The sequence below is a fragment of the Oryx dammah genome, unplaced genomic scaffold, assembly GCF_014754425.2.
Source record: "Oryx dammah isolate SB20612 unplaced genomic scaffold, SCBI_Odam_1.1 HiC_scaffold_2, whole genome shotgun sequence".
Classification (NCBI taxonomy): Eukaryota; Metazoa; Chordata; class Mammalia; order Artiodactyla; family Bovidae; genus Oryx; species Oryx dammah.
This window is the reverse complement of record NW_024070186.1, coordinates 97,009,765-97,037,084: the sequence shown is the minus strand read 5'-3', so window position 1 is coordinate 97,037,084 and position 27,320 is coordinate 97,009,765. Positions and strand designations below refer to the sequence as shown.

At 33.6% G+C, this 27,320-nt stretch overlaps 1 protein-coding gene across 18 annotated transcripts in view; it reads right to left on the bottom strand.

Annotated features, from left to right (window-relative positions):
- Nucleotides 1-27,320, bottom strand: part of ZBTB20 (zinc finger and BTB domain containing 20) — an 838,376-nt gene that overhangs the window by 502,768 nt on the left and 308,288 nt on the right. Inside the window, exon 5 of one of the 18 annotated variants that reach the window (XM_040224181.1) lies at nt 11,812-11,867. The exons of the other annotated variants lie outside the window; for them this stretch is intronic. The gene's annotated coding sequence lies outside the window, so the exon portion shown is untranslated. The remainder of the gene's footprint in view (nt 1-11,811; nt 11,868-27,320) is intronic. 18 annotated transcript variants of the gene reach the window in all.

Sequence of the window (27,320 nt, the reverse complement as noted above, 5' to 3'; positions counted from 1 at the left end):
TTTGATTATTTCTCTTAGTCTTTGTTTCCTTTTCACTTAAAAATTTATTGTGAAAAAATTCAAACATATGCAAGAGTAGAGAGTATAGTAAAATAGAACTCCCCTCTCCCCAAAAGAAAAGAACTCCTAAGTATTTATCACCCGAGGTCAGTGTTTACTTCATCTATGCTCTAACAAACTTTTTCTTCCACCAGATCATTTTAAGGACAATCCCAGATGTCATATTACTCCATCCATTAATGTGTTAGTATGTATTATTAAAAAATAATGACTTTAAACAATCACAACCATTATGCCACATCAAAAATAATAGTAATTATTTAATGTTATTAAATATTCTGTCAAATGATTGACCTTATTTTTTTTAATAGCTGACTAGTTTGAATTAAGATCTGAACAATACCTGCACATTATATTTGAATCACAATTCCCCTTTAACCTATAAATTTCCCATTTCTTTTAAACATTTTAACTTTTAATTTTGAAATAATTTCACATATATGGAAAAGTTGCAAAGCTAGCTCAAAGAATTCTCATATTTCCTTCACTATGTTCTCTTAACTTTAACATTGTACATAACTAAGGTAAGAAATTAACATTGCTACAATACTATTACCTAAACTACAGACTTTATTCAGATGTCACCAGCTCTTTCACTAATATATTTTGTCTCTTTCAAGGATCAAATCCAGGATACCACACTGCATTTAGCTATCATTTATCCTAAATCTCCTCTGCATGCTAAATCGCTTCAGTCATGTCTGACTCTTTGTGACCCTATGGACTGTAGCCCATCATTCAGATTCTCCAAGCAAGAATATTGGAGTGGGTTGCCAAAATGCTCTTCTCTAAAATTTCCTCTGATCTGTAACAATTTCTCAGTTTTCTCTTGTTCTTCAAGACCTTGATAGTTTTGAAGAGTAGTGGTCAGATATTTTGTGAAATGGTCCTCAGTTAGCATTTGTCTGATGTTTCCTCATAATTGGGCTTCCCTTGTGGCTCAGCTGGTAAAGAATTTGCCCGCCATGTGGGAGAGACCCTGGGTTTGATCCCTGGGTTGGGAAGATCCTCTGGAGAAGGGAAAGGCTACCCACTCCAGTATTCTGGCCAGGAGAATTCCATGGACTATACAGTCCATGGGGTCACAAAGAGTCAGACATGATTGAGAGACTTTCACTTCACTGCACTCCTCATAATTAGACTGGGATTACAGTTTTAGAGAAGAATGTAAAAGAATGAAGTGCTCTTCTGATAACATCATGTCATGGGGTCTCTGATATCCATATGACTTATCACTAGGAATGTTAATCTTGGTCATTTGGGTAAGGGAGTATCTGCCAGGTATCTCTTTCCTTAGTTTTAATAAGCATAATTTCTTTAAGTTTATTGAGGTATAATTATGCAATAAAAGTCATCCTTGTAAGTGTAAAATTTAATGATTTTCAGTAAATTTAGAGTTCAGTTATCATCATCTCAATTCAGTGTTAGAACATTTTTGTCACTCCAAAAAAGATCCTTCATGCTCTTAGGCAGTCAATCCCCACTATTGTTCCCAGTCCCAGACAACAACTAATCTGCTTTCTGTCTCCAAACATTTACATTTTCTGACCATTTCTTATAAATGCAATCACACAATATGTGGTTTCTTGCATTTGGCTTTTTTTTTTCCCTCTTATCATAATGTTTTTCAGATTGATACATGCTGTGGTACATAGTAGGACTTCCCAGGTGGCACAGTGGTGAAAAATCTGCCTGCCAATGCAGGAGACATGGGGGTTTGATCCCTGGGTCAAGAAGATCCCATTTCCCTGAAACAGGAAATGGCAACTGACTCCAGTATTCTTGCCTAGAAAATTCCATGGATAGAGGAGCCCGGCAGGGTGCAGTCCATGGACTTGCAAAGAGTCAGATACAACTGAGTGACTGAACACACAGGCACAAAGCATATAGCAATAATCTACTCTGTTTTATGTATGAATAGTATGCCATTGTATGAATATATGACATTTTGTTAATCCATTCATCAGTTGATGGACACGTGGATTGCTTCCAATTTTTTACTATTATGAATAATGCTGCTATGTGCATTCACATATATATGCCTCTCTGTGGACATGTTTTCATTTCTCTTAGGGAGATTCCTAGAAGTGGAATTGCTCGGTCAGAAAAATAAGTTTTACTTTTAAGATATCAAGTTATTTTCTAAAGCGGCTGTACCACTTTAAATTCTGACCAGCAACCTGAGGGTTCCAGTTCCGTTCTGTCTTCTTCACCAGCATTTGTTACTCTGCCTGTCTTTTTATTATCGCCACAACTGTTGCTGTAAAGTAGTATCTCACTTCAGTTTTAATTTACATTTCCTTAAAGATTAATGACATTGAACATCTTTTAACGTGTTTATTAGACATTTTTATATCTTTTTTGGTGAAATATCTATTCAAATATTTTGTCCAATTTTTTCATTGGGTTGTTTGTCTTTTTATGACTGAAGAATTCTTTATGTATTATGAAATTTAAAAATATTTTATTAGATATATATTTGTAGAGCATAAATTTTCTCCCAGTATTTTAATTTTAGTGGAATCCTTGGAAGTGCAAGAGTTTTTAATTTTGATGAGACCCAAATTACCAAACTCTTTTCTTTTTTGTATCATGCTTTTAGGGTCAGATATAAAACTCTGTCTACCATAAGGTCATGAAGATTTTCTCATTTCCGTATAGAAGTCTTACAGTCTTACCTGTTACATTTAGATCGATGGTCTATTTTGAGTTAATCTTTGTGTATGGTGTGAGGTAGAAATCTAATTTTTAAAAAAATTTTTCTATAGTCTTAGCACCATGGATATTCATTTATATTTCACATAATAAAATTACTTACAATTACATTTACTGACATCTGTATCAGTACTGTATGTTCTTCCACATTATAGATTTATGAAACAGTTTTTAAAACCTGGAAGTTTAAGTTATCTAACTTTGTTCTCCTTTTCAAAATTATTTTTATTGTTCTGAGTCCTCTGCATTTTCACATGAACTTTAGGATCAGGTTCTCAGGTTTTATAAAAATGCTTTTATTCTTTTTGATTCTTTTTCTATTCTTGTGAATAGAATTATTTTCTTAATTTCATTGGTTGTTGCTAGTACAGGCATACCTCACTTTATTGTGCTTTGCTTTACTGTACTTTGTAGATATTGCATTTTTTACAAATTGAAAGATTGTGGTAACTGCATCATGCAAGTCTACAGGTACCATTTTTTCCAAAAGCATTTGCTGATTCCATGTCTCTGTGTCATACTTTGGTAATTCTTTCAATATTTCAGTGTTTCATTATTTTATTTCTTATGGCAATTTGTTATTAGTGATTTCTGATGCAAAAGACTCCAACTAGGTGAAGTCTTTGCATTTTTAGCAGCAAAGTATTTTAAATGAAAGTGTGTACATACATAATGCTATTGCACACTTAATAGAACTACAGTATAGTATAAACATAATTTTATATGAATTATTGAAATCAAAAGATTTGTGTGACTTGCTTAATTGAAGTGGTCTGGAACTGAACCCTTAATAATTCTGAAATATGCTTTTATACAGAAATACAACTGACTTGTGTATAATGCTCTTGTACTCGGTGAATGTGTTATGCTCATTTTTTAGTTTGTGTGTGTGTGTGTGCATGCATTCCTTAATGTTCTCTTCATACTTATAACATTTTCTGCAAATAAAAGTTTTATTTTTTACTTTCCAATCTGGATACTTTTGATTTCTTTCTTTTCTGTTCCTTTTTTTCTTTCTTTGTTTTATTTCCTCTTTCTCATTATTTTTCTTACATTTCTGGACAGATATGCTAGTACAGTCTTTAACAGAAGAGGTGAGATCTGACAGCCTTGCCTATTTCCCTTATCTTAAACCACTCAGTTTTTCATCATTAAGGATATTAATTGTAGGTTTTTTTTTTCTTGGATGCTTTTTATTTAGGTATAGGTATTCTATTCTTAGATTGCTGAAATTTCTGTCATAAATAGTTATTGGATTTTCCCATATGTTTTTGTATATCTAGTGTAATAGCTATGTGGTTCTCTCCCTTAAAAATATGTTCAGTTTAGTTCAGTTCAGTCACTTAGTCCTATCTGACTCTTTTGAGGCCCCATGGACTGCAACACACCAGGCTTCCCTGTCTGTCACTAACTCCTGGAACTTGCTCAAACTCATGTCCATCAAATTGGTGATACCATCCAACCATCTCATCCTCTGTTGTCCCCTTCTCCTCTTTCCTTCAATCTTTCCCAGCATCAGGGTCTTTTCTAAGGAGTCAGTTCTTCGCATCATGTGGCCAAAGTATTGGAACTTCAGCTTCAGCATCTATCCTTCCAATGAATATTCAGGACTGATTTCCTTTTAGAACTGACTGGTTTGATCTCCTTGTTGTCCAAGGGACTCTCAAGAGTCTTCTCCAACACCAACAGTTCAACAGTTCAAAAGCATCAGTTCTTTAGTGCTCAGATTTATTTATGGTTCAACTCTCACATCCATGCATGACTACTAGAAAAACCAAAGCTTTGACTATATGGACCTTTATATTACATGAATTGATTACTAGATATTAAACCAATTGCACTCCTAGGATAAATGGTCAGGGTATATAATACTACTACAAATTGCTGTATTTGCTTTGTGAATACTTTGCATAGGATTTTAGTTTCTATAATTATGAGGAATACTGCTTTACTTTCTTATGATATCCTTGTCTGGATTTGGTCTCAGGGTAATACTATTGTAATGGAATGAATTGAAAAGTGTTCCTGCTCTCTCCATTTTTGGAAAAAGTTGTGAAAAATTGGTGTTATTTCTACTTTAAATATTGGATAGGATACAGTGAAGTCATTTGCATCCAGACTTTCCTTAGTAGGATTACTTAATTAATAATTCCATCTTTTTTATTGTTATAGGTTCATTTAGATTTTCTATTTCTTTTTGAATCAGTTTTGGTAATTTATGTATTTATAGAAGTGATACTATTTTTTCTAAGTTGCCTTATTTCTTGGAATATGTTTTTTCATAGTATTACCTTTTAATCTTTTAAATTTTTATGGGGTTGATAATGTCTCCTCTTTCATTTCTGATTTTAGTAATATGTTACATCCTGTCCTTTTATCTTGGTCAGTCAAGCTAAAAATCTGTCAATTTTGTTGCTCTTTTCTAATAATCAACTTTTGGTTTCATTGATTTTCTCTATTATTTTCTTGTTATATATCAATTGATTTATGTTCTGATCCTTCTCCTTTGAGTTTTTTATATACTTATACCATATTTATGCTATGCTATGCTAAGTCACTTCAGTCGTGTCCGACTCTGTGCAATCCCATAGACGACAGCCCACCAGGCTCCCCCATCCCTGGGATTCTCCAGGCAAGAACACTGGAGTGGGTTGCCATTTTCTTCTCCAATGCATGAAAGTGAAAAGTGAAAGTGAAGTTGCTCAGTCGTGTCTGACTCTTAGTGACCCTATGGACTGCAGCCCACCAGGCTCCTCCGTGCAGGGGATTTTCCAGGCAAGAGTACTGGGGTGGCGTGCCATTGCCTACTCCAACCATATTTATGTTTAGCTAAATAATTATAGCATATTCAAAAGCAAGAGACATTACTTTACCGACTAAGGTCCGTCTAGTCAAGGCTATGGTTTTTCCAGTGGTCATGTATGGATGTGAGAGTTGGACTGTGAAGAAGGCTGAGCGCCAAAGAATTGATGCTTTGGAACTGTGGTGTTGCAGAAGACTCTTGAGAGTTCCTTGGACTCCAAGGAGATCCAACCAGTCCATTCTAAAGGAGATCACTCCTGGGTGTTCTTTGGAAGGAATGATGCTTAAGCTGAAACTCCAGTACTTTGCCCACTTCATGCAAAGAGTTGACTCATTGGAAAAGACTTTGATGCTGGGAGGGATTGGGGGCAGGAGGAGAAGGGGACGACCCAGGATGAGATGGCTGGATGGCATCACTGACTCGATGGACGTGAGTCTGAGTGAACTCCGGGAGATGGTGATGGACAGGGAGGCCTGGCGTGCTGTGATTCATGGGGTCGCAAAGAGTCGGACACGACTGAGCGACTGAACTGAACTGAAATAATTACATTATCACTGTTATTTATTTATTTGGGCATATTTTAAATAATGTTTGCTGCCATTTCTTTTTAGCCTACAGAATTTCCTTCAGTATTTCTTATAGGGCACATCTGCTAGCAGTGAATTATATTTATTTATATTTTAATATCTTTACTTTACTTTCATTTTGAACAGTTATTCTGGATATGCAATTCCTGATCATCATTTTTAAAATCTTTATTTCCTTTAACACTTTGAATATATTACCTCTCTGCCTTCTGACTTTAAATGTTTTTGATGGGAAATCAACTGCTAATCCTAGTGGTGTTCCCTGTATTGAATCAATCTTTTTCTCTCTTGCTGCTTTCAAGAATCTCTCTTTCTTTTTGGCTTTCTAAGTTTGAAGTGACTATGTATAGATTTTTCATGTTTATGATGTTTGGAATTTCTTGAGCTTCTCAAGCATGTAGATTAATATTATTTATAATATTTGGCAAGTTTTTGGCCACTGTTACTTTGAATATTCTTTTTCTTCTCTTTCTCTTCTGCCCTCATTCTCTTCCACCGCACGTTAATATGCTTGCTGGTTTCTCACAGATCTCTGAATCTCTATTTATTTTCTTCACTTTTTTCTGTTCTTCAAATCAGGTAATTTCTACTGATCAATTTCAAGCTCACTTGATTTTTTTTTTCTTATGCAATCTCAAATCTGCTTTTGAGTCCCTCTAGGATATTTTTAAATTTTAATTAATGTTCTTTTTAACTTCAGATTTTTGTTTCTTTTAAAAATAATTTATACCTTTATATGAATACACTTTATATGACTAGTAATTGTAGTAATACTGTATTTAATTGTTTAGCATGATTTCCTCACTTATTTAAGCGTATTTGTAATAGCTACTTTCAAGTATTTTTTTGCTGAATTCAACTTCTGCTCTTCCCCTAACCTAGAGATAGTTTCTATTGACTGCTTTTTAAACTGGGTGTGGGTTAAAATCCTGTTTTCTTACATGTCTCAAGTTTTTTTTCTTGCAAATTGACATTTTATATAATATGTTATAGTAACTATGACTTCGCAAAGAGTCGGACACGACTGAGCGACTGAACTGAACTGAACTGATCTATGACTTCTAATTTTTCCCTCAGGGTATTGTTGCTGCTATTGCTATTTATTTGCTTTTTAGTGACTTACCTTTCTAGTTCTGTGGCATCTGTCTCCCTCATACTATGTAGCTACTGAAGTCTCGGGTCAGTTTTTATAATTTCCATTTTCATTTCTTAACTGAGACTTGCCCCAGTATCAGCATCATTTGCAGTTTACATCCAATGGCTGGTCAGAGTTGTACTCAACTTAGGCCAATAAACTAACATACTTTGCTGATAAATATGTATATGGGTTGGAGAATTCATTCACAGTTCAGTCAGTTTACAAGTCTTCCTTGGTTCTTAAATTCTACTAGGCTCTTTCTTATCTCCTCTACAGTCTAGGATATGTGAATATCTTGGACCTTCTCGGATCTTCCCTGAAATATGCATGAAGGCTTCCAAACCACCAGAAACATGTTAGTTTTATCAAGGAGCCATATGGTAGTCTTCTCATCCAATCCTTCGTATTAAATTTCTGGTTAATATGCCAGTCTATTGCCTACCCCAACCTGAACTGCAAACTCAGTCTAGCTATGAGGTTTACACTTCCTTTTGGTTTGCCACTGAGATTGCTACTATTTTGACATTACCCAAGGACATGTGGTTTTTCACGTTCTATTCCACCAAGCCAGCAGTGGAGCTGTGGTTTTCATGGCATGCCCTGCCCTGGCTGAACTATTGTGCCAGTCAAGTTTGGGGAGGGGTGAGGAGTGGAGGTAGGCCCAGCTGAAACACCAGACCCCACTTACACCAGTTGTATCACAATAATCTTTACTGTAGCTCCTTTTGCTCTCAAAAGCATCCAGTTTAGGTAATAAAATTTATAGTCTTCTTCTACATAGTGATCCTAAACAATTTACAATATTCCTTTAGCAAAATTATTTGCCTTTTAATGCAAGAATCAGAGGCCCAACTCCAGGGATGTGTGTATCGGTGGGTGAGGAAGTCCAACTGCTATTGAATGAAAGTTTCCGTGATGGTTAGATGTGTACAGAATATCCTCACCTGCTTGTCTGCCTACAGCGTTAGAAAGTACAAACATTTTGGGAGGCAAGAATGTCTGTCAATTCTGAAAATCCTTAATTGGGGTTGGGCCATGAGCTTCCCTTGTGGCTCAACTGGTAAAGAATCCGCCTGCAATGTGGGAGACCTGGGTTCGATCCCTGGGTTGGGAAGATCCCCTGGAGAAGGGAAAGGCTACCTACTTCAGTATTCTGGCCTGGAGATTTCTATGGACTATATAGTCTTATGGAGTCACAAAGAGTTGGTCACGACTGAGCAACTGTCACTTCACTTCACTTCACTTTATGAGAATTGGGAGGTTGATGGAGGATCAGGATGAGGGTGCTAAACTTCACCCATCGGAGATAAATAATTTTGCTTTGCTTTACAGAGCTAAGAGGAGTTACTCAATGAGAACAGGTAGAATTACATGGTTTATAGAGGACTGCTAGGAAATTTAGAGCTTGAATGAGCTGAAATAAATCCATTCCAAGTGATTGTGGAGAACAATCTAGACTTAATCTTTTATAAAATAGTAGCTCAGAGATATCACTAAAGAGGTTCAAATACTTACTTGGATCAGGTTAGTATTCACCAAATTATTCTTTCATGGTTTTCTGTCTCACTTAGTTTATATCCGCCCAGGAACATACTAAGGTGATGTATTCCTCCGGGAGCTTAAATAACTCTTATAAAACAGAAAATTCCCATATAGAAATGGGAGTAATATGCACTTTAAAAGTGATTTTTGCTTTACATGATGATCCACGAAAAATTCCCTTGAGAGAGTCTCCCAGAGCATTTAAATTATGAATAGATTTACAAAATCACTCCTATCACATAAAATGAGATAAACATGTAGTATCTGCTTCTAGGAATTTTCAAAACTGTTTTTTTTTTCCCTCAAAGAGACTGCGAGGAATGGGAAAATCAGCAAAAATTTGTGCAGTAGAAATTCAGAATATATGATGCATTAACTTCAAATATCTTACTGTTTTTTTTTAATCAACATTATGCTTCACGATTTACAAAGTGTTGAAGAAATCAAAGTGTTCACCAAACTTCATCTAATTAAAATGTCATGATAATTCATTTTTGACCCAGGAATATGTAATAGTAAATGTTACTATTTCTATTTGGAAAACAAAGAATCTAATCCATGAAACAAAGCATGCAAACCTTATATAAGTTGCTTAAGGACATGAATAAGTCTGATGATGGAGTGTTTGATGAAATTTTATCAACTTGTAGCATCTATCAGTTAGGCAATACACAGGGTACAACAAAGAAGAAACTTGGAACCTCCATCTTTCTATTACATAGATTAGAGCAAAATAAAAATAAATGTTTAGAGAGATTTTTTGGACCTAATAATACTTCTCCAGCTAATCTCTCAGGTAAAGAAGGTAGATACTTTTTAGCTGTGTGTTTTCATTAGGCTTTTCAATTTCTATAGAGGAATTTTAATACATCTAACCTGATTACTATTTCCGCCTTTAATTAACAAAGAATAGCTGTATTCTAAGTGTTTCCTAGTAATACCATCTAGAATTCACAGTCATCCAATACCAATTGAAGGCCTAACTTAGAGAAATAATATATACAGGAAATTAAAAGTTATACAGTTCTTTCACTGGAGTTCAGTATCTAGATAAATTCTAAAATCCTAATTTGAGTTATACCAGAATGAAGTATATTCTACCTGATCTGTATTTTATGGGATTGAAAATACCAAATTGCACATTACTGAAATGTATCAATCTATATGGAGGGCCACAATTGAAGTGCACCTATAAACTATTTGTTTCTCATGAAAATGAATATTGGTCATGCTGTTCATGGTAAAACACAGTGATCCCTTTATACACTGATGGGTATCATAGGAAGATATTTATTTTTAGTCTTAATATCAGCAATATAGTTTTTCAAAACATATAAGAATCAACCTAGTTCTTCTAGGAACTGGATTTGATAGACTTATTTATACCTTTATGGTTACTTTGTTTTATTTTCTTCTACCCTCAATGCTATTCAAATTAGATGTCTGAAGAAAAATTACATATTTGTATCATGAGGGTTCAAGACTAAATTAAAACTTAGATAAGCATCTTTTACAAATTCATCTGAAGGTGATTCTTGGCTTTCTATGCAAGAATAGAATAATTTGGAACCTATGGAGCAATAGTAGCTATTTTCAACTCACTAATAAAGCATATGAAAGAGGGCAGCTATGACTGACTGTGCAGGTTGTACCCTGTACAAGGGCACCTAGTAGAGCAGTGTGTTCTGTTTTATAAGCCATATTCCCTGGCCAAGCTACATCATCTGGAAGAGGGTTTCTTTTAATAATTACACAAAGGTGGAACCTTTTCCTAAGTTGTTCTTAACCTCGGCACAAGTAACAGAAGCTCTCTATAACATGTTTTTAGCATGTAACAGAAGCCCTCTATAGTATTTCTAACAAAATATAATTGATTGCATTGATACTTAGTCAGTTTCCTAGCTGTTACATGTTACATGAATGCTTGGGTAAGTCTCCTTACCACTTGAGTTTGAGTCTTCATGACTTGGACTAAGCAGTTTTTTAAAAAATAGAATGTTAGTTATAAGTAAAGCTTTCCTCAAGGAGACTAACTTTGAAATAGAACAGGAGAAAAGGATGCTCCTACTGTTCTTTGTAGGAAAACATACCTTATATCAGATCATATTCTCAACATACTAAAGGCTTTTCTTCTGAAATAGAGTTGAGAAGTGAGTATAGAGCATAATATTATTTATATCATTATGATCCCATTGATTAAATTGTCTCCATTGTGGAATTTTGAAGCAATGAGAAAAGAAAATAAAAAAAAATCTTAAATAAGTTTAGAGACAATGGGTTATTTGTATAATGGAATGCTAAGTCACTTCAGTCATATCTGACCCTGTGCGACCCCATAGACGGCAGCCCACCAGGCTCCTCTGTCCCTGGGATTCTCCAAGCAAGAATACTGGAGTGGGTTGCCATTTCCTTCTTCAGTATAATGGAATACTTTTCCCTAAATTTAGCTGGTGGTGTCCACTCTCCCTGAGAAATTTTATACAGTTAACTCTCAATAAATGATTTGCAAGTGAGTGAAGCATGAAACATTTTATATTAATCTTTTCTTGACTACAAAATTAACACATATTCATTGCAAAAGAACTGTAAAATACAAAAAAGTATAAGAAAAAAACTACAAACACCAGAAGTCTGATCACAGGGTCTATCAACCACTACTGACACTTCAGCATTTAATTCAGATATGACAATTTTAATCCCAGTTTGGCTTCCTTTTTCTCCTCTGCACATCATTGCCTCTTATTTTCACTATTTGGTACTTACTCAAACAATAGTAATTATTTTTTGCAAATTAATTTAGTAATTAACCAAGGAAGACTTTATTTCATAGATCTGATATAGATTATTATTCATTCTTATTGTTCATTGTTGTTGTTGAGCTATTCATTAGAATATAAGCTAAATTTTATCCGATCATGCCCTATGAAGATTATCTATTATACACAACAAAGTATGAGATTACATACTTTGTGTCAGATCATTTCTGTTTCATAATATGGATGCCAGGAATAGCTTCCTTAACCTATGAAAAACAAGAAGTAAAATGGTGAATTTATGCTAAAGGTAAATATACAATACCAAAGAAAAATCATTTTTGATAATACGCTTGTTACTTTATTTTGGTTTTTACTGTATTATTTCAAACTACATTATTAGTATGGAAAAAAACTGAGAGTTAACTATGCTTATAAAGGTAAAGCACCATAAAAGCCCCAATGCATCTCTTTCAAGAGGAGCTATCTGAGGAGCTGTCCTCTTTCTGCGAACTCTGTCATATAGAATTACATCATCTCCCATGGCTCAGATTATCTCCAATTCATAAAATGCTTTAACAAAAACTGTTATTAAGTGGGTTCTGTTATATATTCATATAACTTCCTCCTCACTTTGGTTTAGCACAGAAATACACAATACATCAATATGTGTTTCATTAAGACAGTTGTTTCGATATGGTAACAAGCTGGGCAAATAGAGGAAGTGTGCTGGATGTAATTTATTTACATTTTAGTAAGACCTCAGATGAATGATACCACACAGGAAGCTCATAGTGAGGTTATGAAGAAATAGCGGCTGAAAAATGCCTTGAAGTTTGGAAGCCATTAAGTATTACTTAATCAATAGCATTGCTTCTGAATTAAGATAGTATAACAGTCCCACAGGGATAGGTACTGTGGTCTGTGACAAATATTATTCAATGCAGGCATTAAAAATTAAGGGGGGATATAAATTTTCCAAAATATGATAAATTTTTGAGGTTGTAACTTAGAACATACATCAAATGCTAAAGTTTTAAATGGATGGCCTACAATATAAAAATCCCATCAAAGTCCAAAGGATAGGACTATGCTTCCCTAATATGCAAAAGCTTACTGTTAAAATTTCCTTTTAGCAGAGATGCTAACTTTGTGTTAGCATTTGGATGTCTCCTACTTAGTATGTTAATCCTTTTGTGAATGATTATAAATATCAAAGCAAGTTCTTTAATAAAATAAGAAATTCAGAAAACAACGATTTTCAGTCTACTATTATAGTAACCTGTACCATTTCTGTCTCCAAATTCTGAGCAGGTCACCTTTGCTTTGTAAGACAAATTATTACTGGTAATATTTCAAAGATTAATGTGCATGGCATTTAGCTATCCAACATCGTTCCAAAGAGAATTTTTAAGAATATTGAAAAAGTAAATAAAATATTTGAGCAGAAACTGAGAAAATAATGATAAAAGTATGATAAAGATAGGAAAAGCACAAAGAGGCCAAGGTGAGGACAACATACAAAAGGTATGTTGTGAATTTTAATATATTTGCTTAAATGTAGATAAGACTATATTTGTATTAGCCATTATAAAAAGTAAATATTTCATTAGCATTTGTTGTTTTTGCACTTTCCCTTTATATCTTAATCTGCCAACTAGAAAGTAAGCTCATTGCAAGTAAGAAATTTTTGTTTTCTGGTACTATAATTTATAATAATTAGCATGATGCTGAGTAGGAAATTGATTTGCAATATTTCTTTATTTGTTTGGTGTGAAATATAAAGTACCTGGCCAAGAGGGTATAGTTTAAAAATAATGACTCATGCATACTATATAAAAGAACAAAATAAATGTTTCTAAGAATTAAAATAAATTATAACACTAAATGGGAAAAATAAGATAAACTATGCTAAACTGCCCTAAAGCACTAAAAGTAATACAAAAAACTATCTTCAACTGAAAATAAATCAATGTCAATGCACACTTAAAACTTACAGACAATTAAGACTTCCAGAGAAATGAAAACATGAAGATGGCATCATGAAAATGATTTGACTCAATATCACATACCATTTCTGTCATATTCTATAAGAGGTGATAAATTATGATAAGAATTATAATTTCCTGATTGTATAGCATATGAACTATATATATTACAATAATTTATAAAATTTCATTTTATAGATTTTCTTGATGAGAATTGGAGCACTACGACTTCAGATGTTAAAACCTCATAATTTCAACTGTAAATCGAAATTTTAGTTTTAACAATTGTTAAAAACCACATTTTGAAATGGTAAACAATCAGGTAGCCTTCAAAGTATTCTTAATAAACTCTTAAACGTAAAATTTTTCTAGCAATTCAGGGGAAATTTAATAATGGGAAATCATTCATTATAAATCTCTTAATGAATTATCATGGTCTGAATAATCCTCATGTTTTTAAGGAAAGAGGTCATGAATCTGAATTCCAAAGTTTAGTGAACCATTTCTGGCACATGGTAAGTGCAGAATAAATGTGTGTTGGAATTGATTTTAATTGAAAAAGATATCACAAGAAAATTCTATGTCCATCAACCAGTTAGAGTTTGAAAATATTGACCCCAAAATGCATGTGATATACTTTAATACATTCTTAATAAACAAAGAAAGTGTTAGAGAATAGTATTCTAAGTCACCTTACCAGTATAATAAAGAATATCTGTCTTAAATCAACAATTAATATGCATATTAACAATGGAATAAACTACAGCATCATTATCACATAATCAAGAACAAGAATGTTTCCTATCACAATGATTATTAACTCCTAGTCAATGAAACAGAACATTAAACAGAAATAAGAGGGAAAAAGAAGATAGAGTCATTATTGTTTGCAGACAATTTCATGATCTTGAAAACTCAAGAGAATTTATAAGAAGCTCTTAAAATTGTTAAGAAAGTTGAATAAAACAGCTAGGCTATAAATATCATAGGAAGATATGGCTTTTCTCCTGAACAATTAAAAAATGAAATATAAGCAATTAAGGACAATAACAAGAACACAGCATGCTTATACTTGAATTAAACAAGGAATCTGGAGACCTAAGTGAATATAGGCAGCTTATTTACATCAGAAGCATTACATAAATAGATACATGCAATGCTTCTAAAGGTAATGGCTAAATATTGCAAATATATGAATACTACTTTACAGGTTTAATAAAATTTCAATGGATCATTTTTATAAAATCAATGAAGTAAATTAATCTTGAATAATAAGTAGGTGATAAATAGTCAAAGTATTCTTGAAAAAAGAAAAAAAAGGAAGGATTTGACTTAGATCTGTAAACATACTGTGGAGTTCTAATGGAAACAGTATGGAACCAGCGAGAAAAATGAAAAAACAGTTCAAAAATAGATCCTAATGCTGATTAAAAAATTAGTAAGCAAGAAAGATGATACCCAAATTAGTGAGGAAATGGTGCTGGGACAGTTGATTAACTATTGGTAAAAAAATTAAGACACTTATACTTTAGGCTAAACTAATTTCTGGAAAGGATAGAGAATTAAAAATACAAAATAAAACCGTGATATTATAAATATGATGAGTACTTACTGGACTTCAAGTTGTTTGAAAAGAAGATAAAAGCAAAGACCACAGTCAGAAAGAAAGAAACACAGCAGAATTGCCATATAAATATTTAAAATTTTCTCACACCAACAACAGCAAAATGACATATGGAAATTGGGAGAAATCATTTTGCAACAAGTTTGACAAAATCAATAACTTAGCATTTAAAAATCTTATAAATCATCGAGACATATATGAGTAAAGAATATGAGCAAACAATATTTAAAATGAAAACAATGGCAAATAAGCATATGTAAAACATTCTGGCTCTGCATTAATCAATCCAATGCAAATTAAAACAAAATAAATCCACTTTTTGTTTGCCAAACTGGCAAATATTTATAAAGGATACTATTTAAAGCAGGTAAGAGTATAGTTAGAAAAGTACTCTCACATATAATTAGGGAGGAGTTAACAAAAGGACTTTGAAAAGTTTATATCCTCTAACCCAAAAGTCAATCTTCTAATTAATGCTGAAAATATAATCCAAGATGCAGATAAAAATCTAAATATAAGACTAGTCCTTACAGCAGTAGGAACAATGGTGAAAAATAGCCAAAATGTCAAATATGGAGAATTTAAAAATTCTTGTTACATAAATATTTCAGTATTAAGTAGCCATTAAAAATGAGTACTTTATGACTGTGAGAACTAATAATGCAATAAATGTTAATTTAAGAAGTACAGTCCAATTTTTATTTTAAAATACACATACAAACATATATGTGAAAATAAATACTTAGAAATATACCTATAATTAGAAAGAAGCAGACCAAAATCTTAGAATTATTCATTCCTATTTAAATTTTATTTGATATATATTTCTATTTTCACAGTTATTCTATTCTATGAGCATACTTTACTTTTAACATGAAAAAAATTTTAATCCTAAAAATAATTTATATGTATTCAGAATCTACTCAAGAGAAAAAAATTTAAGCATCAATAAAAATCAATTTTCTTATACATATGGAATTACTCTGCCCATTCATCTTGAATTGCCATAATTTTTTTTTATAAAAAAATCTACTGAGATACCTGGTTTTTTTAATTTTTATATCTGAAAAACTTGATACTTTCTCTAAATTAAGAGCTAAATATGTAGTCATTTTTAAGTTCCAGATTTGACCACAGTGTTCTTCAAGTGCTCTAATGGCCCTTCCTCTAACAACTTCTAGATAAAGTTTACCTGTTCATCAATACTTAGTCTCAGAATGTTTATTTGGCCGGTTTAGCCAACACCAAGGAAGTCACCTTCAACCAACTGTGACAGACATAGTGAACTGCGCATTTGATTTTCTCATTTCTTTTGCCTGGAACACCAACCATGCTGAGTATTCTGAAAGTAACAATGGATGGAAGTAGGATTTTTCATCAGTGCTTAAAAAATAGCTGCCAAAGTCAAGACATGCAATACCTTCTAAGTAAGTTTGCTGGCTCCATATTGTGCTTGAAGGCACACCCCCTCCAAACGTCTGCACTCGCCATCTGCTACTCAACTGCAGAATAATGCACTCAAGTCTGGTGTTGCTTGGCATAGGCAAGGATAGTCAATGTCCAACTCCATTCTGACATGTGCACCATATCAGGAACCTTATGACACAGTCCTCAACATCAATGCAGCACTTTCAAGCCCCACTGAACATCAATCAAGTACGAATGACAGTCAAGCTGATAGACAAATTCAAAGCCAACCCTAAACACCTACTGAGCATCGAGCTCTCCAGTTTGCCTGCAGCTCACCTTCTATTAAGATGATAGCTTTGGCCTAGTCTTCCATGCCAAAACAAGTCCATGGAGTCACTCTGGCAAGAAGAAGGGTCTATATCAATGTCAACAAACAAGTTCCTTGCTGCCGACCCTACCATCTGTCCTCCTGCTTCCCACCTACCTTACTTTATGTGGACCTTGATGAATGGGATTCTAATGGTCCAAGATTCTAGTTCAGCCAGGCTTTGCAGATGGGGTCAACATGACTGCCCTCTGGCCAAACACCCAGGGTAACATAGCTGAAGGGTTACCAGGATAGTGCTTTTTTGCAAATTCGATGTTAGAAACAAAGCAAATGACAAAGTTTCTATCAGTTATTTAGCTTCAGGTTTACGAACAAAGTGTTTTGTTCAGTGGTTAAAGTGAATATGATTTCCCTTTAAATTCTTTGAAAATGTTAAACATACTAAAGAATAAATTTCATTTCAAAACTAAGGATAAGGGAAATAAAACAAATACATAAAGATAAAACTGAGATTGTTTTAAAATATCCACGATGAAGTTTTAAGAAAAAGAGTTGAAGAAAATTTCAGAAATATATAGGAATAAGACTTCATAATGTAATATTAATATAGAAGTATAACATTTCATTCTGCATTAGATGAAACAATATTAGAGAATATTGCACATGCTAAGTGGAGAATAATAGCTTTCAGACTTATTCTCCAGAAGTTGTATAGCACTTACAGAGACTTTATGGTAGAGCAGTAGAATTTGATGCAATCTTAAATATAAATAGTTTCTGTGGAAATTAAATTTTCTGATCATAAAAAAGACATATGAAATATAATGCATCAACACTGCCTTAAAAAGTAGTAAATAAAATTAGTTTTCCGAACATTTTGACAAATCTTTTCAATTAGGTCATTAAAAATACACTTCAGATTGAAGCTAACATCATATAAAACAAACAGAAAATTTCAGTAAATGCCACTGGTTCCAACCAAAATCAATTTAATATGCTGATACAATTATGTGCCTTTATTTTTTGTTCAAGGGATACTAAATGTATTTCTAGAATGGTCTATGAATTTACCAAAAACAAACAAGCAAAAACTCTGCCCAAATTCAACATACCACTCATGTGAAACTGTAGGCTCTTTAAATAACTAATAATTGTAAAGAGAATCTTTACCACATAAATCAGATAATGAACGTGAAAATGTTATATACCATAAGGCACCATACACAGAATTATTCACAGCATCTATTACAGTGTTTTGCATATAGTAAGTACTTACTAAATGTTTATAGAATTGATTAGAATTTAATTAAAAGGAGAGGTATAATGAGACTTCTATAAGTAGAATTCAGATCCTTTCAAGATCATGGGAAAAAGTTCAATCAGATTATATTACTGGGTACCATCAGTTGTCTTTGATGTTATGAATCAAGAAGAGCTCCTATTGTATCTAAAGAAAATTTTTGTAGAATTCTCTTTGGAGAAATTACAGTGGAATAAAAAGCAGAATTATTTTTAATTTCTAAATATTTCCAAATTTTCTAGCATTCTTTGGTCAAGTAAGACAACGCTAAAGAAATTCCACATAAAACCCGAACTTACAATGTACCAGCCTAATCATCTGGATAATCTCTTTGAGTTTTCCTAAAATATGCTCCCATCCCATTTTCTATGGGAATTCTCCCACTGATTAACACAGAGAATGAGAATTTGGCCTGTGCTCTATAGACACCATTGAAATGTGGCCACCTGAGGCATGTAGGGAGGACATCCAGCTGGCACGCCACATGTTGCCCTGGAGTGGTGTACAATGAGACGGATATTTTGGCTAAGAATACCTGGACAGTCTCTACAAAGGCCCTGATTATGAAAAGGACTTCAGTATCATCATTGTCTCTTGAGTGTAATATGAGCCAGGGAAACTTCTGTTTCTAAGTTTATATCTTTTACCCCCAAAAAGCACTTATAAGAAAAATCAAAGAAAGCTGGGCCATTTAGAATAGAATTTGAGCACTATTCACATCACTGGTAGAAACTTTTCTGAGAACCTCAGAGACTTTAAAATGGATGCTGGAGCACATTACAGACTTGACCATAAACTAAAACATAACAAACTCTGTAAAACAAAGGATGTAGAAACATAGAAGGAAAATTTATGTCTGTAGTGCAGTTGTTGGGCTATATATTATGAAAATCAATTGAGTTCATACTTATTTAAGAAATATCTGTTGGTATTATTTTTATTTTAAGCAACTTGTGGGAAAGAAAAGTCAGACATTTGAACTGCAATGCCAATGAAACAATTTTGTCAATTTTGAATCTATTTTTTTTTTCAAAACACCATACGTGATTAGAACACATAATGCACTAGTATTTTTGCCAATTTTTGTTTTAAAACCAAAGCTGTTTTTGTGTTACATAAGCACAAAATCAGAAATTCAAAACCAGCAAACATATTTAGGGGTGAATTTTAAAATAAGCCCACTTGATGCTTTGTTAGATCAACTTTGAGCGCCAGGAACATTTTTGTAAAATTCCACTGGGGTAAATAGGGTAGCTAGGAAACGCTCCTCATAGTGAGAAAGAAGCATATGCATTATTTTCAAGTTTTGTTTAGAGTTTTTTCATCCTCCTACTGAATATTTCTGGTGATATTTACAATACGATACAACTATAAATCTTAAGAGATTTATGATGCTGAGAAACAATTACAGCTGGGATTTACATTTGTGTTTATGTGTTATTTTGCCTATAGAGTCCAAAAACCAATGAAGAAAAATTTTGATACAAAATATCTTGGAATTGAAAGACAGATTCCGTCTATCAATACACCAGTTGATAGTAGGTCTAAGACAGAGTTTGACAGTAAGTGAAACAAACAAACATGATGGCTTAAATATGCCACTTCAGCCACTAGAGCTGTCATTTAAGAGGTGTTTTTTTGAATCATTAATTCAATGCCACACAAAGAGGAATTCTTACTTTTCAACAAATTTTGGTGACAACTTGTCTACACAAAGGAAACCAACACCTACAGGGAAACTTCTGTCATCATGTAGGTTCATTTTAACTTAAAATATTATAATTTATTTAATTTACACTTTTGTTCCCTAAAAGCTCAACAAATATCTCAATGATCTTACTGTTCCTAAGACCAATGAGTCCTAATTTATGTCAGGGAAAATAGAAGCTCAGAGAGATAAAGAGTATTGGCAGGGATCATATGGCAAGCCCCACAATATACTTACTACAGTCACTTGGAATCCTAATAAAACCATAGAAATTACCATCTTACATTTTTATTAACCTATCATTTTACTTAATTCAAAACATTGTGCAGGACAGTTTTATTGCTGGCTTAACCAACTGAAAAAATTTATTAATTGAATTATTTTTGTAATTCATAAACAATAAGGTTTGGCTTACATTTTGTCTTTTTCTTCAGGAATTTAGAGACTTCACAAATCTTAATATCCTTATGGATGTTTAAGTCCTAAGAGGACAGAAAACACTGAGATAGAAGTTGGCCCCTCTTCCATCTTCATTGACAGCAAGTCTGACTGCCAATAGCCTGCACTGCTGGTTGCTGATCATCATATCTAAATATTGATTCTTCTAAAACTTGTATTTTGAGGCTTTCCTCATTTTAGAATTACAGGTGGAAAGTTACTTCTCTTTGATGCAAACTGCATGTAACAAAGAAGGAGGCAGTCCCACACAATAAATATGTAAGGAATGGTTTTCCACCTCTGTGTGCTGCAGAAAATCCCACTGAGTTAAGTAGGGTTCTACCAAGACCACTTAAACATATTAGCCTATTATGCTCCACATTTCTTTATTGTTCTCAAAAAGCTAATGAAATGTTCCAGTGTAATGTTTATGCTGGAGTACTTTTAAAGGTCTTTTAGAAGTGATGTTTCTCTCATAACTCCAGAAGGGGGTTCCACTTCCTAGAAGTGTTTAGTAGACCATGCAGAGGCCATGCCATCTCGTTACTCAAACTGTTTAGTTGCATAGCTGGAGAAGAAAATCCTTAAAGATAATCACTAAAGAGTTTCAGTGAGGGTTATTAACATTGTAAAGTGAGAGGAATTTAAAAAAACTGGCAGGCATTGATGGCATACTGTACTACTGAATGAACAGGTATTTTAAAATACTATGTATTTTCTATCTGTAGATAGTGTTGAGATATATTGTCAATCTATTGGTTCAGAGTATTAGTGAAAAATCAAAGAATCACCTGTTTCTCCAGATTCAACTGTTTTATAAATATAAGGAAATATAATCTTCTTTCACTGAAGCTCAACCTGCTATCTTCCCTGTTGCAATGTCAGTTTCTTCATTTGTAAGATGAAGGAATCAGACCTATTTATATCTATGATCACTTCTAGTTCTATATTTGCTGGTTTTATGATTCTAAACATCAACACTGTATATTGAGGGATAGCAAAGTAGGCAAAGAACAAGGTACAAAACTTCATTAAGGTACTAACTACACAGTAAAACTGAAGGTGAATAATTCTGCCTTGAGTTGTCATACAAAAACACTTCACCTACTAAATATCATTAATAATATGAAGGAAAGGTTGAATATTAATGCCATATGTGATAAGATTAAGGCTAAAATCAAGATTAAGAATATAACAATGAATTGAGAAATAAAAGAATTATAAACTTCTATTGAACTAATATGCAATATTCTTTGACAAAAGGAAATTTCTTATACAATTTTACTCAAAACCAACAACTTGGAGAGATCTTGGAGTTTTTACTTTTATTTTCAAGAAGTCAAATCATAATACTAAAAAAGTGTTTAACATAGTTCATAGCGCTGACCTCTACTGGATAATCCTAAGAAAATCTATTCACTTTTTTAAAAATAAGACATTAACATTTAATATAGATACTGCAATTAATTAACGCTAACTATGTTTCACATCCTTTATTTGCATTGTCTCATGTAATCCTTCCATCAACTATAAGGTAAGTGCTATTAGAACACAGAATCATAGGGATAGCTATCAGTAATGCTAGACTATCAATGGGTATCCCCATTTTTTCAATCTGCAAAGTTGACACAGTGCAGCACAGTGTTTCAATAAATAATATGACTCATATAAAATGATTACATTTTTGTATTCTTCTTAACAGTAACTACATGAATAATTTATTCTTCTATACATGAAAGTAAAAACAGAAGAAATGAAATTGGAAGGTATACACTTTTTTTCTCACTATAAGCTTGAAGTGCTTAGTCGCTCCTTCATGTAGGACTCTTTGCAACCCCATGGACTGTAGCCAGCCAGGCTCCCCTGTCCATGGAGATTCTCCAGGCAAGAATATTGGAGTGGGTTGCCATGCATTCTTCCAGGGGATCTTCCCAACCCAGAGATCAAACCTACGGGGTTCAATCGAATCTAGGTCTCCTGCATTCCAGGAGAATTCTTTACCATCTGAGCACCAGGGAAGCCCATAAGCTCGAGGATATACCCATAAATTATTAGACACATAAAATCCAATAAACAATGTAAATGAAATTGTTTGAAGTGACATAACAAGCTTTTTAACAAGCAAATTCTTATAGAATAGTAAACACTAAAATGGGCAAAGCAGATGTGTATTATAGTCCTGAAGCTGCCACCATCAAATTGTATCATCTTGGACAAGTTACTTAACTAATAGGGGCACCAATTTTAATTTTTCCTAAAATGGGGGGATTTAGATCTCAAAGTTCCTTCTAATAACAACATCCAGTAGTAAGCTACCTATGAAGTCAAGCAATGATTTGTTTCATTTATTATGTAACAGTTACTAATCTAAGTGAGTGGTAGACTCACAACTTTAACAAAACTACAGCAACTATCTGAGCTGCTCTGTAGTTATCTAACTGCAGCTTCAATTTAATAAGGTACTATGTTGAATACTGAGGGATGTGCAATTTTCATTTCTGCTCAAGATTTAGATCAAAATATATCTTTGTAGTAATCAGATAATATAAAAAATCAGAAGTGCATAAATACAAGGACTTAATCTTCTAGACCCTCTCCTATAATTTTTGACCACCATTTAAAATCTCAACCTGCTACCCTTGACTTCTAGTATTGCCAAGTACAAAAAAACTCTCTGGATATAGTATTTGAGCTGAGTAAGAGGCTTGAGAAAGGCAGAGGGAGGGGCAGAAGTAGTATAATTCAGTAAGACATTTCTCAGGCTTCTCATTATTTTTTTAGTTATATTAGTTTCAGGAACTATTTTAACACAAGACTATGAATAGAAATCATGTGTGGCAGGCTGGTATTGTAAGCAAAAAACAAAAAATCAGGGGAACAATGGAATAATAGGTCTTAGTGTTTAAGCATTTCTACCACTAGAAATACTTGACAAGAATACCACTTTCTCTATGTTTTGGAAATTGTTTGAAGGTAAAACCAGATAGCTGAAACCCAGGTTCTATATTTTGGGCATTCAGAGGTCATTTGCAAAGAAGAGCCCAGGTCAAGAGCAAGCCCCTTAGGCCTACTCCAGAAATTTCGCTAGAGGGTGCTCTTGGGCTTTTATGAGTTGTCAATTCTCCAGTAAGAAAACCAAGTGTCACTTAGAAAACACATTCTGCCTCCGCATACTTGCGCTTCATCATGGAACCCATATCCAACACTTCCATATAGATGTAAGGATATCTCAAGTAGACTTGGGCCTTGTTCTTATTTTCCTTTGTAATTGCCTTGTTTCTACTGGTAGAACACTTGTAGGCTTCATAAATGTAGGGCCCACAAGAGGTCTCCAGAAGTCTACATTCTAGTTAGATAACTATAGAAACTTCCTGAGATGTCAGCAAAGTTAAATGGGGTTAACTGATGGAGCTATTTTGCAAATAGGTTTTAATCTTTGGTTAAAGATTGGTAGGTTCATAATTTGTCTACCTACTGAAAGGATTTTAATTATTCTATAGGACCTATAGATATAATTTTACTGTCAAATAGAACAATATGAAGCAGTTATTTATATTTATTATTCATATTTATAATTAAATCCAATATTGAGCCCTGAATAAGTACTCAATAAATATTCCTTGATCCCTTATTGCATATAGAAATTTTTGTACTATGTTTCTGAGAGAATGACATGATTAAATCTTAATCTCTACTCCATATGTTAGAATTTGTTTCTGTAATTCTGAGTTTATACTAAATGACTTATTCTAGTTATTTCTAATCATAGCTGCTTTCTATATGTTTCCTGTTTTTGTTATGTACTCAAGAGAAAATGGAACAGGGAAATTGCTTTGTTATGTGGTTAACTATTAATTTTTTTTTACTAGAAAGATTGAGTAGGTTGCTTGTTTACACATTAAGAAATTGGCAATGATGTATAACCACACATAGTACTGTTCTTCTTCAGAATAAAAATGAAAGACTAAGTAAAGTTCTTCTTCACCTTCATAATATAAAATTTCTTCTCAGCCCCTGATGGCCACCTGTCATTATGCCTGTTATCACGTTGACCTTCTCATCACATTTTGCAATCTTAATGACTTTAGCATCTTTAGGATTGATAGGATAATTATGAAGATTATTATGGGATACTAAGGTTTTGTCTGCATTTCCAGTTTGGTTAAATTGAAGTTTCATTATTACATGACTGAATTAAGCTTAGAAGTTTCTCTCAAAAATCACTCTGAAGTTTCTGACAAATAAGAAATTCAGGGCTAAATAGTAGTCCTTTATAGTGTATACATTTGTACAAAAATGTGTTTTAAAACTTTCGTTTGATAAAAGATAAGCCAGTTTCACTTGCGAATTCTGTCCTTTCATCACCCTGCATAGAATGCAAGAAGCATGAAAAGTTGAGAAATTCTGAAGTGGATTCAGAGCTCTTATGGTCACCTGAGCTCTTGAGGGGCTCTCTTTGAGAAGGACCAGAGTTTAAGCATACACTTCTGAGGCATGTTATCCCCCATTCAGCTTGCAGAGCAGAGTCACTAGCATATATTAAGAGTGTATTTTATCCAAGCTGTTGTAAATAAGCTTAAAGCACTCTATAAAGAATTGGCAAAATTCCCATGGATAGTGTGAAAATAAAGAAAATCAATGAAAAGATAGAATTATTTTAGCCCTATATGTAATTAATTGTGGGTAAGGTCATTTTCTCTCAAACACAGGTCAGTGCTTGCTGGCTCATGGGAGGAACAACCATTTGGTTTAAGTTTTCTCATGTTCATATTCATTTCTATGTCATAGCAAAATGCAATGTCTTTTAAATCATCATATCAGCAAAAGAGAGTTCAAGCTGAGGCAGAGTGACAAGTATTGTTGATTGGGAATAAAAAAACTTCTTAACTATTAAGTGTTCCTTCTCTAATTTCCTGTTCTTTCTACTGGAAAGAAACAAAATAGTTTTACCTCATTTTATGAATCAGGTGCAATATTTTTTTTTAATCTAGAAGTTATGTAGGAGATCTAAGTCTGAAGTTGTTATGCTCCAATTAGGACGCAGAAAAAAATTAGTAGCTTCCTATCCCCTGCCTTGCAGTTAGTACATGGCAGGTCTTATCCAGGATTCCTAATTCAGTGTTCTTTCTATTTCATAACTTTCCATTGTTTGTTTGTTTGTTTTGCTTTCTTTCTGAAGGATCTGTATTATGTCATAATTTCATGTTGATTTCCTTTGAAATTTCAGAGAAAGAAAAAGAGATATAAAGAAAAATATATCTTAAGTATCCAACTCTTCAATTCAGGAAAAATTCTTACGTGCAATGGTCTAATGGTCAACTCACCTATATGAGCTTACATGCTCATTAGAAATGTATGTGTCACCAAGTACAATTAATGTTCTAACTAACTAGAGCAACCTGTACGTTCCTGTGGTTACCCAGCCTATGTCATCCTGAATCTAAGAGGCACCCTGTATGTCTCTGAAAGTCAGCCCAGCATGAAAATACTGCCTACCTTATAGGAATAAGAGTGCAGGTGTACTCTTTGCTTTGAGAAGACTCAATGCGCCAAACTCTAAACTTACCAAACAGATAAATTAGGGGGTGATTATTCACTATAAAAGGATTCACCACAGGATGCTTTTAAATCATAAGCTTCTCTACTGCATTTTAAATAAGTTGATTTACAAAGCTTCCTTTATAAGCACTTTTCACAATCCAGAGTCTGTGGTGACCTTATCCAAAGGCAGTGAGAGATTGGTAAGCATAAAGTCCTACCACTTATTACCTGCTAGGTCAAGATTCTTCATTTTTGAATAATTAATGAATCTTTCACTCCTGAAAAATTAATATCTTCTGAGCACTTACTATGTGCCTGGCACAGTGCTAGGCATTTTACATAATAGTCTCATTTATTCCTCTTCACTACAATTCTAGAAGTTTAATACAATTATCCCAATTATAGATAGGGAAATTGGGACTCAGAGAAGTTTTAGAGTTAAGTAACTTGACTAAGTTCATGCAGCTAACAAGTGATGGTGCCAGAATTCAAAGTTGTATCTGTCCAGAGCTCTTGCTCTTACTTGCCTTACAATACAGCTTCAGATGAAATTAATGGTGTCCCTTTCCTTTCACCTAGCTGAGTATAGTTGTACTCAATGTACTATGCCAGAGCAGTAATTCTGTCTATAGAAATAGAGACCTGCCATGTGGCCTCTATCCCCAGAGACGGAGGAGTCACTAACAAGGCTGCCTATTCTGATGACTGCACTGTATATTAAACCAGAACCTATCTTCTTATAATTCCCACCTATTGGTCCTAGTTTTGTACATGGTTGCTGAAAAGTTATAACCTGATTTCTGCATCACTATCATATATTTCTCTCAGGGTTGTTTTCTTTTCCAGGTGAAATTCTTCAGTTCTTCCAGCCTTATGTTTTATTCAATGGGTATTCTACTATTCATGTATATGTTACTCTTTCTTGAAACTTGTTCTTCTGAAGCCCTTAGAAGTCATCTATGACATTTCTAAGCAAATGCGTAACTAACAAATGCTTGAGAGAGCCTGCACAGAGGATAAGGACACAAGCTCTGGAACTCAGACTGCCTGAGTTCATTCACAACTAAGCTTCATCACTTAGTCCATCTGTTTCCTTGTGGATTTACTTAGTCTCCTGCCTATGCTTTAATACCTCCACCATACTATCAAATGAACATAGCAATAGTACATTCTTTGTAAGGCATTTTGTAAAGATTTAAAAGACAGACAGTAAGTTAAATAATTTGGGTCCTGCCTAGCAGGTTATAAGGGCAATAAATGCTTTCCATTGTTATCGATGTTGTAAGAGTGTATGAACACTTAACTGCCTAGAAAAATGTATGACCTGTGAGATTGACTCTGTTGTGCAGATATAAAAGAATCAAGCTCTACAAGAAAAAAAGCAC